Source organism: Lissotriton helveticus, chromosome 1_1 (genome assembly GCF_964261635.1).
Source record: "Lissotriton helveticus chromosome 1_1, aLisHel1.1, whole genome shotgun sequence".
In the NCBI taxonomy this organism is placed as follows: domain Eukaryota; kingdom Metazoa; phylum Chordata; class Amphibia; order Caudata; family Salamandridae; genus Lissotriton; species Lissotriton helveticus.
In genome coordinates, this window is record NC_136057.1 from 873,038,511 (window position 1) to 873,051,206 (window position 12,696).

The window sequence follows — 12,696 nt, forward strand, 5'->3', positions numbered from 1 at the left end:
TAACTCAGATAACTCCTTATTAAGTTTTTTTGCAATAGAACACATCCCTGCAAATAAAAGAGGGGGTAACAGGGAGCTTAACCTCAGAAAGAGGGAATCTAAATGGATCATTGATCTAGAGATAAAATTCCCGGGAGGGCATAACCTCGGTGAGGAATTAGCAACTCACTTACATACAGACTAAGGTGAGAACTGTAATTGATCCATAGTAAAGATATATGATAGCCAGCAGTTTGTCAGGATGTATTGCTTTGTAAACTGAAGACAGTTTAAGTAAAAGGGAATTTGTGTTGATTTGATTGGAAATTTTAAACTGAATGTTTTTATTGACATTATTTTATGGTTTGTTTACTTTTGCAGGGGTTAAGAAAGAGACTCGTCAGTATCATTGTGGTCATCATACGGGTCTGGATTATCTTCCTTCTGCACCAGTTATATAATTTGTTCTTTTTCTCAAACAGAGCACTTTTCTATTTTTAATATGAATATATGCACTTTTGGTGACAATCCACAGTATATTTAAGTGATTTGATAAATCTTATTAGATCTGAAAATGTATCTTCATTCCTCCGTATCCTATAAATGAAATTGTATTTGTTCTATCAGAGACAGTATTTTGGCACTAGTCCGAAAGCAGATAAATGGTCAACTTATACATGGTTGTTAAAGTTATCAATACATGTGGTTGATGTCAGGCACTAGTCTAACAAAATTAAGGTCTGTAGATGTACATAGTTTAAAATGAATGCTAATTCCTAACTATATAAGACCTGAAGCCTATGGTTTTTTCAGTGAATTTCAAAGGTTTTTTAAATGCTAATTCCTAACTATATAAGGCCTGAAACCTATGGTTTTTTCATTGATTTCGCAAGGTTTTTTTAAATGCTAATTCTATTAGCGGATAACGTTTTTATATATTAAAACGTTTTTTAAATCTCAAATGCCTGCTTTGCTAACAGAGTTTTTAAGCACAGGCTCTTTTGTCTCTGGTGGCCATCTTGAGAGACTGCATATCAGAATGTTTTTAATGAAATATAAGAGGATTTGAGAAGTCACTCAAAATGTGCCCTAATTTTTTTTTCTTCAGCACTAATCATAATTTCTATGGCAAAATGAACCCCCTCATTTTGTTCCTTTGCAAATTAAATGTTTTAAGTGTTAATACTTTATTCCAATCAAGATGACTTCAGGTGTGCCATACTTTTGTCATAAGTAAGACTGTTAGCGCTCTAGTTGTTCTTTAGAACACTCTGGGACATTCTGTCATTGGGCTATAGTTGGGCTACATCTGGCTGATATTTGGGCTACATTTGTTTTTTTTTGTCTCTGGTGGCCATCTTTGGGCTACATTGGGCTACATTGGGCTACATTTGGGCTCTAACATATATATAGCCCAATGCAGCCCAATATTTATTTTTTCAAAGTTAATTTTCGTAAAAACCACTGGAGTACATATCTTGAGACATAGCAAAGGCACATCGGGCTATCAGTCCCTACAATTTTGCCAAGTTTGGTGGAAAACCATTCCGCCGTTGGGGCTAAAAGTGAGTCCAACCGCCCTATGGAAATTAACATGGGGAAAACACGTTTTGGGACCCCCCTTTTATCTCGGCCCCCGCTTGACGAATCCCCCCCAAACTTCCAGGGAAGGACTGGAGCGCCGCGAGGCAAAGTTACAGAAAATTTCAGTAAGATTCCTCAACCGGCGCCAAAGTTATTCCCAATAGAATGTTGCGATTTCCCTATGGAAAACAATCCTAACTATATATACCTACTGGCTATCGCCAGTAGGTAATATATACACGCTCGAAAATGGCATCGACGGGGACACAGGCACCATCAAAATTCTACAATTTAATGTGACATCAACCACCGAAGGTTTATAATTGGAGGGCCCAAGCACGCACTACGTGGACCAGAATGCTCGATATTTGTACCGGAAGAGTCACCCACCTGAGGGCAATAAATGACGGAGTAATTCAGGGTCAGTGTGCGTCTGAGAGGCCATTAGATGTCAAAGGCTCCCCCTCTCCTCTGAAGAAGGCCGATGCGGCCGAAATGCATTAGGACAATGGAGCTGAAAATATTTTAATAAATGAGGTGTTCTCCTGACCTGTGGCGTGTGCTCCTCTGTTTTCTCTCCGAGCGAAGAGACCCTGGATGAATTTAACACAGCCTTGGCCCGGGCTGGTGAGAGATGCACCCCCAACAAAGCGCGCCGGATTCTGCCAAAAAACGGGACCAGCAATGAAAGACGGTGAAAACCAAGCTCTGGCAGCGGCGCCACCAGAGACCAGACTTTGGAATGGGCCCCAGACACGCTCGAAAATGGCATCGACGGGGACACAGGCACCATCAAAATTCTACAATTTAATGTGACATCAACCACCGAAGGTTTATAATTGGAGGGCCCAAGCACGCACTACGTGGACCAGAATGCTCGATATTTGTACCGGAAGAGTCACCCACCTGAGGGCAATAAATGACGGAGTAATTCAGGGTCAGTGTGCGTCTGAGAGGCCATTAGATGTCAAAGGCTCCCCCTCTCCTCTGAAGAAGGCCGATGCGGCCGAAATGCATTAGGACAATGGAGCTGAAAATATTTTAATAAATGAGGTGTTCTCCTGACCTGTGGCGTGTGCTCCTCTGTTTTCTCTCCGAGCGAAGAGACCCTGGATGAATATATATATATATATATATATATATATATATATATATATATATATATATATATATATAAATCGATATTTTGTACATCTAAATTTTTTACATCAATATTGTTTTTTCAATATTTTCGTCCTTACCTGTTTATATATAGGGAGCTGATATTTTTGCATTCTATATTTTTTCATCGATATTTTTTACTTCTATATTTTTTACATAGATATTCTGTCAGTGAACCCCATCATGCATCAGGTCCTTGGCATGCACTTTTTGTAGCTTAAGGCCAATTTGTAAATATCGTACCCTTTCATGCAGGTATCTGCGTGAAAGGAGCATGCAATGGGTGTTGCTGTGGGCATTCAAGCACAACAAACATTGCTTTTTGTGACTGCTCCAGATTTATAAGGATGTGTAAATCCGAGCCAAAGCCCAAAACTTACGCCATGCAATAGCAGGCAATAGAGTGGCACAACGAGGAGAACTGCTTTTATTTCTCTTCGTTTATGACATGTGGCACAAGGAAAACTGCTTTTATTTCTCTTCGTTTATGAGATGTGGCACAAGGAGGACTGCTTTTATTTCTCATCGTTTATGCCGTGCTGCATTCTACAGCACATGCAGAAAGAGCAAAATGCCATTATTGATTGTTTATGTGCCGGAAGGGACACCTTCCTACACATAAACAATCATTCCCTGCAATGCAGGAACCATTGCTCTATGGCCCAAGGGGGACTACAATGATGCTAGGCAGCTATTTTTAGCACCAGCACTAGGGAAAACACAGGGGTGTGTCGCATTGTGGTAAATATGGTGCATCCTTGCCTTTTTTAAATTGCAGATCGTGGTGCTGAAAAATTTGTCGCAGCTCTGTCATTTACGTGTAAATATGCCTTAAAGTGTCTTAGGTTTAGCTCAATTTGAAACATTTATTCATGCCCTCAGCACATCTATACATAGTAGAGACTGAAAAATTAGGGCATGATTAAGATGGCGGTGCACCCACCACTGTCAGGCTGCCAGATAAGGACAGCGGGCAGTGTGCTGGCGGCCGGAATGCCTGTCCGCCATGGGTCAGAACAGCCTTGCATCCCTAGAATGGTGGCATTCCCTAGCAGGCACTGATGGTGCATTCAGCCAGCCTTTTAAAGGCACTTCTCCCGCCATGGAAAGGTTGACGAGGATTGACTTTGGAGGCCTGTTGCGGGCCCCCCTTGTGCAGGGGCTGATTGTTTGTGCACTTGGGGGGTCACATGTGGAGCCCCCTACATTTTCCTGCACCATGTGGCAGGTATCAAATGGTGCCTGCCACATAGTGCAGAGAAATACAAACAGTGCATTTCTAACATTGTGGCGGGTGCTGCGGCAATGTTATTACATGCATTGTAATTCCAAATGCGGGACCGCCGCCTTATAGGCGGCCGATCCCAATCCCCGGGACTAAAGCGGACAGACTTGAGTCTGTCTGCCATTGTAATGACCCCCTTAGAGTCCACTAAAATGGCGACTTTAACGAGTACCAGACAATTATGGAATTGGAAGAATTCATACATGCATTGTTGCTGGATGGCACATCTAAAACTCGGCCCCTGGTATGTTTGAAGAGGAAATTAGTTGGGTTTACCAAGACTGTAAGGCAGCCCCTCCATAAAGCAATTGAAATTAATTGACTCTCAAGTGAGTATAGCAACTTAGCATGTACTGAATCAAGTTTGAGAGGCCTGAGATTAGAATGACCTACTTAAAATCAGGGTTTGAGGGCATATGTATCAAGCCTTTTTTCCCATTTGCAAATGGGCAGATACTCAGATTTGGCCCGTTTGTGAATTAAAAAAAGTCTTTTGGGATATATCATCCCAAAAGGCCATTGCAAAATACAGAATTGCAAAATTTGTGTTTCTCTATTTTGCACATGCAATTAAGGAATTGAAAATTGCGATTCCTTAAATGCAATTCTGGAAGCACCAGAAATTTGCTATTTGGCCTTAAGGAATTACAAATTACCACCAACTTCAAGTTGGTGGTAATTTGCGATTTTCTTTAAAAAAGCACCATTTTTATTTTTAAAAAGTGCCATATGTCGCACATACATGCCCTTAGGGCATGTATGTGCGCAAAATGTGCACACATGCATATTTCAAAGGTACAACAGGGTGTCCTTTTGGCACCCTTGCAACCTTGAAATTGTAGTCTCAATTTGCGATTCTCTAATTGGTATTCGCAAATTGAGAATGTCTTCCCATTCATTCCTATGGGCCTCCTAGCCCTCCTGTCAGGTTTAGGCCAGATACATTATAAGTGGACCATATCTTCCACTCCCTTCCCAAAGAAATAGCATGAATTTAGAGCATCAACCGTAGCCAGGGCAAAATAATAAACATGGGTGTAAAATCCGTTCAGTTCGTGGAATTTGCGGATTTTCTGCAATTTTGCAGTCCGCGAATCTCGCGAAATTGCAGAAAAATCCGTGAAATCGCGTTCAGGACGGATTTTCAAAAACTGAAGTACATGAAGCACTTACAGGGTTACAGCAGGTGCCCAAGTTGAAGCTAATTTCTTTGTAACCATTTACAAAATGGTTACAAAGAAATTAACTTCAACTTGGGCACCTGCTCTAACCCTGTAAGTGCTTCCTGAGCGGCGCCTCCAGAGTTGTTGCCTACTTGCAACTATTCTCTGACCCTGCTCTGACCACTGCCACCCTCTGGTTTATCACTGCCACCCTCTGGTTCACAACTGCCACCCACTAGTTCATCACTGCCACCCTCTGGTTCACCCCTGCCACCCTCTGGATCAACACTGTCACCCTCTGGTTCCTCACTGCCACCCTCTGGTTCACCACTGCCACCCTCTGGTTCATCACTGCCACCCTCTGGTTCATCACAGCACCCTCTGGTTCACCCCTGCCACCCTCTGGTTCATCACTGCCACCCGCTATCTGTTTCAAGGAGACAATGGACATACTTGGCCTAAAACAACTTTCTTTATCCGCCACACACAATGCTGGCCCTACGCTAGACTACATCTGGAAATATTTACGGCCAAGCATCCAGTCACACAAACCTGGACAGATCATAAATTCATCCCTTTTGAGATATTGGTTAAAACCAGGACTCCGCCTAAGGAATGTGCCAGGGCTCACCAACAGAATAAGCCCAGGTGGAAAGAACTAACAGAGCATCCAGATCTATGCTCAGATGCCCTGGCACGTAGACCAAGGTATCAGAAGATCCTATAATAGACACTCAGCAGTTTGGACAGTGGATATATACCCTAAAAGAGGGGTTGGTACCCTCGATCCCACATCATGACCGCCCAAGAAAGAAACCCTCTGCCCCATGGTTTTTGCAGTCTTTAAAAGAAATTCAAACTCATGTCAGAACCTTGGAACACAAATGGCGTAGAAAATATGAGCCGACAGAATTAAAGAACTTTAAAATAGCTCTCGTAGAATATCATGGATGGGAAACATCCTTGACAACGGGACTTTTACAACGCAGTGCTTTTACAACGCAGGTTTTACAACGAAAACCATTACAACGCATTGCACTGGGGGGAACTCTAGGATAGGGAATAGTTTTAATTTACTATCCAACACCTTCCCTACTATCCACGGGGACTGGAGTTGGAATAGTAAATTAAACTATTCACTATCCAGCACCCCAAAACCCTATTCGTTGTAACAGCATGCGTTGTAAAAACTGCGTTGTAACAGCATGCGTGGTAAAAGCATGCGTTGTAATGTCATACATTGTCGTGTATTTCTATAGGTTCTGATTCGATCCCCCTATTCCTGACCCTATTCTGGTTAAACTTACTAGCTAGTTAACTAACAGTCAGCCCATGAGGCAAGAAATCCCCCATGATGCAGATACCGTTATCTGACGCAGTCACACTACGGCACAGGAACGTGTTATCTGATTAGGTCATAACGCTTGAGATCTAATTAGACAAGCGACATTCCTCCAGCCCCTGATAAGGCATACGACGTTCTCATAACAAATCAAACCTATGACAACCTGGATAATCCGTGCGGCCATTGTTTTGATTTCACAGAGAACTTTAGTAAAGAATGTGCTAACGAGCAAGTCGTATGACATCTTTATTGACGTACCTATGTCCATCCTTACGTCAATCTCGGCACCTTTAAGGTATAAATATTGCCGACCTTGCCCTATGCAAACACACGCGTGGTGACAAGACGGAGCAGCCATACTTGCCGAAGCCGAGAGCAGAAGCAGACCCCGCAGGCAGCAGCCCCGCCTTCCTGACGCGCTGAGAGACGCGCTGCTATCTCAAGCCGAGAGACCCAGCACCGGCGCTTCTGGGCAGCCCTCGCAGGCAGCCTGGAATATCGAGAGCAGAGAAAGAGATACCATTCCTCATTCATCCTAAATTCCAGGTACAGAACTGAATAACCCCTCCTAGAGAATTCTTTAGTTATTCACTTGGCAAAAACAAACTTAAACTAAACTGTAACTTTCTATTCCCGCCCACGCATTAGACTTAGGTCAGGTACACGGGGTAGGCGTATTTAGAAACACCAGTTGAGTACGTTTAGTCAAAATGTATATGTGTATGTAAATATATTTTAATCATTTTAAACATCATATGGCTCAGAAACCATATCAATGTTTTTACAGTATTATTTTATACTATTGCTTCTAATGTATGCACTTTACTTAACTATAAGTATTGCAATAATATCGATCCATTTCTCTTGTACGAGAAAAGAGACTGATCAATAAATAACATCTTTTATTGAACACGCCCGTCTCTTCCTTTTCTCTACATTCTGATGAGACTAAGAATGCACGTACTGACTGAGTAAAATAATTGCCTTGTGCTCACACGACTCTCGAGATTGACTCTTGATTAGGGGAGAGCAAAGTTGTCATGTTCTATGGTTGTCAGAAACTAAATCCCTTCTTGTCTAATCAGGGGAGTTCATCCTCCCTTGAACATTCGAGAAAGTTTCTAGCGAACTCTGAGCTTAGCTGGCAAACCCAAAAATTAAGTCTAGTATCGACAGTAGTAGACCTAGTTAACGTCTGGCCTAGGCCTTTACTGCTGTAGGTACTATTCCAATGCGCAGAGCCTATTGGGAAAATAGGAGCTACACTACATGGCGCCCAACGCGTTTGGAAAGGGCGATAAAACTAACGTAAGACATTTAGAGTAACTCAGTCGTGCTTTCTCACTCAGACCCCTTTTCCCAAATACTCCAAAGACGTCTGGAGTGGGTGAAAGGTTATAATATCCTCCAAAACCTCGCAGGAGGGAACTCCTATGTATGGTTCTTGGTCTAGTCAACGTTGAAGGATAAAACAGTTCCAAAATATTGTGCATCTAATCTCTGTTTCCATAAAGAAACCTGATCTGCAAATAGACATAATACCATCCTGTCTGTAAAATGGGAGACAGCGATGGAGAAAGAGAGGCAATTAGATTAGCTACTGAAATAGCAGCAGCTGATACTACAGCACTCGATGCAGACCCGGATATAATACTCATCCAGGTCGCCAAAAGGAGAGCTATAACTCTAAAACTTATAGAAAATGGACTGACACCTAGAGGTGGTACAGTCATATTCGTAATCGAGGCACACGAATATCGGCAGACAGAGGTATACTATACATGGATACATTTTCCAGCAGCAAATGCTGTAACAAAGTACTTCCACTATTACAAAGTAGAGGAACCTCCTAATGAGTACACTCCTTTCGAGGAGGTGGAAGTACCACTCAAATTCCAAGAGCATTTGCTCTTATTTGATGGCGCCCTAATACATAACAATCACATTACAAGGCTCGGTCCTTTAGGAAGACCAGGAGCAACGTGGCCGGTCCTAGCCGGATACACACCACATCCAGACATCGAAAGAATGCCTGCAGCAGAGCTGTTAATACAGCTAAAACAACTACTAAAAATTCACAGACAATTAGTTCAGTATGTAATGCGGACTTCAACAATTCAGCCAGCGATTAAACTTCCACAGCTGACCCCTCACCAGGGGAACACAAATAAAATTACACCACAGAACATCCAATCCTGCCTAGGTAAAGTTCCAGCTAAACGGGAACAAATACCATTCTGGTTGGCACAGAAAATTACCCAAATAGAGGCGGTGTTTCCTGACACCACCCCGCTGGAAAAACACAGGATTCTGACTATATGTCTCCCAATGGGAATCGCACCACACATTGAGGACTGTGACACTTGGGGTACAGTCTTTGCTTCCATCTATACAAAAACGCACGGTGTTCCATCCATTTCGGTAATACCAGATGTGCTAAAACAAATTCAAGATGAATACGGTCCAGAACCTGCTTTAACTCTTGGTATGAAATTACTGAAAGACTTCAAGCAAGTCTCGGCTATATTACTAGCCAACATAAAAGGTGAAGCAGCAAACGTGGCGATCCGCCAGAGGTTAAAAGAGACAGATATAGCAGACCAACCAGCTGAAATTGCCAGAATCATAGAAAAATCCTATGAAGAACTAGGCAGAGATAGTCTAGGTGGAATACCAGTAAAACCGCAACTGACTACAAGTCCAGAAAAAATATTTTTTAATAGTAATTCACCAAAAAAGAACTGGGATGGAAATAAACAATCCAATCCTAAAGAAAAGAAATTCCAGTCCAGAGGAAGGTCTCCTAGGCGAAGAGAGAAATCTCCAAACCCGAGACAAAGGTCACCTCAGAGTGAACCCTCTGGGAATAGATATAACCTTAGAAATAGGGATAATATTAAAAAACCTGATAGATATCAAGACATTGATACACGTCCCTCTCAATCTTTTCAGAATTCCTCGCAGAAATCGGAAAGAAGAGGACGATCAGAAGAGCACGCCAAGTCCAAAGACAAGGAACCTGCTCAACTGAAAAAGAAATCACAATTTCCAAAAAAGAAGGTAGCCAGTATCAAGGTAGTTAACAATGCCGAGAATACTGAGGACACAACTGAAAAACGGAGAATGGGCTCAGACAATGCTAGACAGCGCAGCAGAGGTGAGCATAGCTCGCAAAGTTCTTATGAATCATCTGGAGACAGTGGACATGAATGAATACCTTCAAGTGGAAACTGCAGATACCAGAGTTAGCAAGCCCCACAAAATATACGAGATAACATTACGTATAGAGGGAGATAAAACTAGGAAAATAAGGGGACTATTTTGGGATAACCTATCCAAGGGCTATGACATCCTTCTAGCTGAAAAAGACTGGCCACCGGAGTTTGTCAGGGAGTGCCCTCATGGCGAAGAAGTAATTATGCCTGCCTTCTCGAATCAAATACCGATTCATAAAAAATATACACTTGCTAGAAAGTGGGCAGTGGCCTTAGCACCTGCTTTATATAAAAATCATGTAGGATGGGATGAGGATTCTCCTCCTCACAAAGTCCAGTTAAAATCACAACCTACTGCACAAAGGCAGTACCCAATTAAGCAAGAAGCTAAAAAACAAGTAAATGAAATACTAGATCAGCTAGAATACCAGGGGGTGATTGAAACTTGCACCTCACAAATGAACAATCCTTTGTTTCCGGTCTCCAAACCAGACAATTCATATCGTCTAGTTTTGGATTACCGACACCTTAACACATGTTGCAAAACTTTTGCAGTGCAAAACTCACACAGTGCTGCACTAATGAATAACATAGTGCGCAAAAAATACAAAACAACCTTGGACATCTCCAACGGATTCTTTTGTCAAAACATAGCACCAGAGAGCAGATATTTAACTGCATTCTCAGTAAATGGCACTCAAAAACAATTCTGTCGGTTAGCCCAGGGGTACAAGAATAGCCCGGGGGTATTCTCAGCGAGAGTAACAGAATTACTACAACTATATGATGATGAAGCATTATCTTATGTCGATGACATTTACTTAACAGATGATGACTTGGAGACTCACTTGAAAAGAGTGAACACCATAATACTTGGTTTCGCTGCAGAGGGTTACAAATTCAACTTCAAAAAGTCCAGAATTGCCCATCTGACGGTCCTATTCTTAGGATATGAGTTATCAAGTGAAGGCAAAAGCCTGGCAGACAATTTCCTAGAGAAATGTGCCGTAATCCAAGCTCCTAAAACACTAAAAAACCTACAGTCAATTCTAGGCTTCCTAAATTTCGGAAGAACATATATTGCAAATTACGCAGAAAGGGTCAAACCCCTTTACGATCTAATTAAACCAGACTTTAAAAGATCCAGTTGGACTCAAGCACACACAGAAATTTTGAGATCCTTACAAACAGACATGCTAATTAAAACAAAATTAGAAACCCGTGATAATACACGCAACCTTGTGATCCGAGTCATCCCAAGGAAATACGGATTCACATACCTAACCTCTAATGAGGGAGATAAGGTACCAATTGCATTCAAATCACATTTGTACACAAAAGCTGAACAGAGATTCAACAACAAAGGAAAAATTGTTCAAGCAGTTCAAACCGCAATAGCTAGAGAAAAAGACATAGCTGACGGTAGACATATCACAGTCAGAACAGCAGAATCAGCTTTTGAGGCATTAACAACACCGTGTAATTTACCAACAACAACATTGGATCCAGAATGGTTACAATGGGTAAATTCAATCACAACGGACAAAGTATATTACTTCTTTGATCCAGAACTAGAAGAATTAAAAAATCTAAAATATGAAAAAACGTATCCTCTGCCAATCGACATTCTGCCTCTACGACATTACGCCTGTGTAATCTATACAGACGGACATGCTCAACCCTCCGTTTGGGGAGAACATGCATACAATCCCACATGTGAGATTACAAAAGAAGTGTGGCACGGAGGTAAACTAAGACCTCTATTAACAAAATCACACTCAGTAGAAACTAATTCAGAACTACAAACTGAAATATTAGCTTTGAAAATGGCGCTAGATAATGCGGATCGCGAATTCCCGACACTTATAGTGTCAGATTCATATTTCTGCGTCAAAGCATATAACAAGGATTTGCAGACCTGGATTCAGAACGATTACAAAGATGACACGGATGCACCAATAAAGCAGAGACTGCTCTGGGAACAGGTAGCTCTTTTGAAAAAAGAACTACCAAAGACTCACGTGACACACTCACTGAGTCACCAGCGTGATGGCGTTCACGTTGTAGGGAATTCATTGGCTGAAACAGCCGCAGCGGCAGCCAGTAAACCGGCTCCCGTAGATCGAAAAAAGCGTACATTAAAATACATTGACGGCGAAACATTGCTGGCAGTAAAAACGTCATCAAAAGGCGACTGCTCGGCGTTACCGATCAACTATCCACTCAATTACACATACATCATAGATGCAAACTCCATTCCTTTTGCTCGAATCCCTGGAGTGGGGGATAGAGTGATTCCAAACATGGACAGGAGAAACTTGTTAATCGCAGACGCACACATGGGCGAGGGTCTCAGACACCTTAAATTAAAGGATTCTCTGGAGGAATTACAATCACGGTACTGGTGGCCAGGCATGAGCCTGCACTACACCATGTTTGTAAAAAACTGCCCAAACTGCAACAGAGATCGCAGTGGGGAGAGAAGCAGTTTAATACCTCGTCGTATCAAGGCAGATAACATCACCACTAAAAAGAATGGCTTGCGATTAACATATACAGGCTAGTTCCCACTTATAATGTAGATCCACAACACTCGGCTGACGTCCGGACTGTTATACAAGATTTGCGAGTCTAAATGGCATATACGCTAAGAGCATGCTACGTTCGACCAATTTTTTTCCTTTTCTCAGGCAATCCAGCCTGGGGGGGGAAAGAATGGCCAAATGAGCACAGCCCAGCGGGAATCTTCTCACTTCCTTCCTGAGGGTATGGGATGGTGTAAAGAAAAAACCAAGACAGAAAGCAATCTATAATAGAAAGGATATTAGGTTCGGGAGCTGGGTGGGTCAAACATCTAATAAGTGTCCAACGTAGTCTAAATAACTTGCCAAGAAATTCTCTGAAGGGATTCAGTCCGTACGAATTATTATTCGGAACTAGGATGTTGATCTCTGACCTTGATAG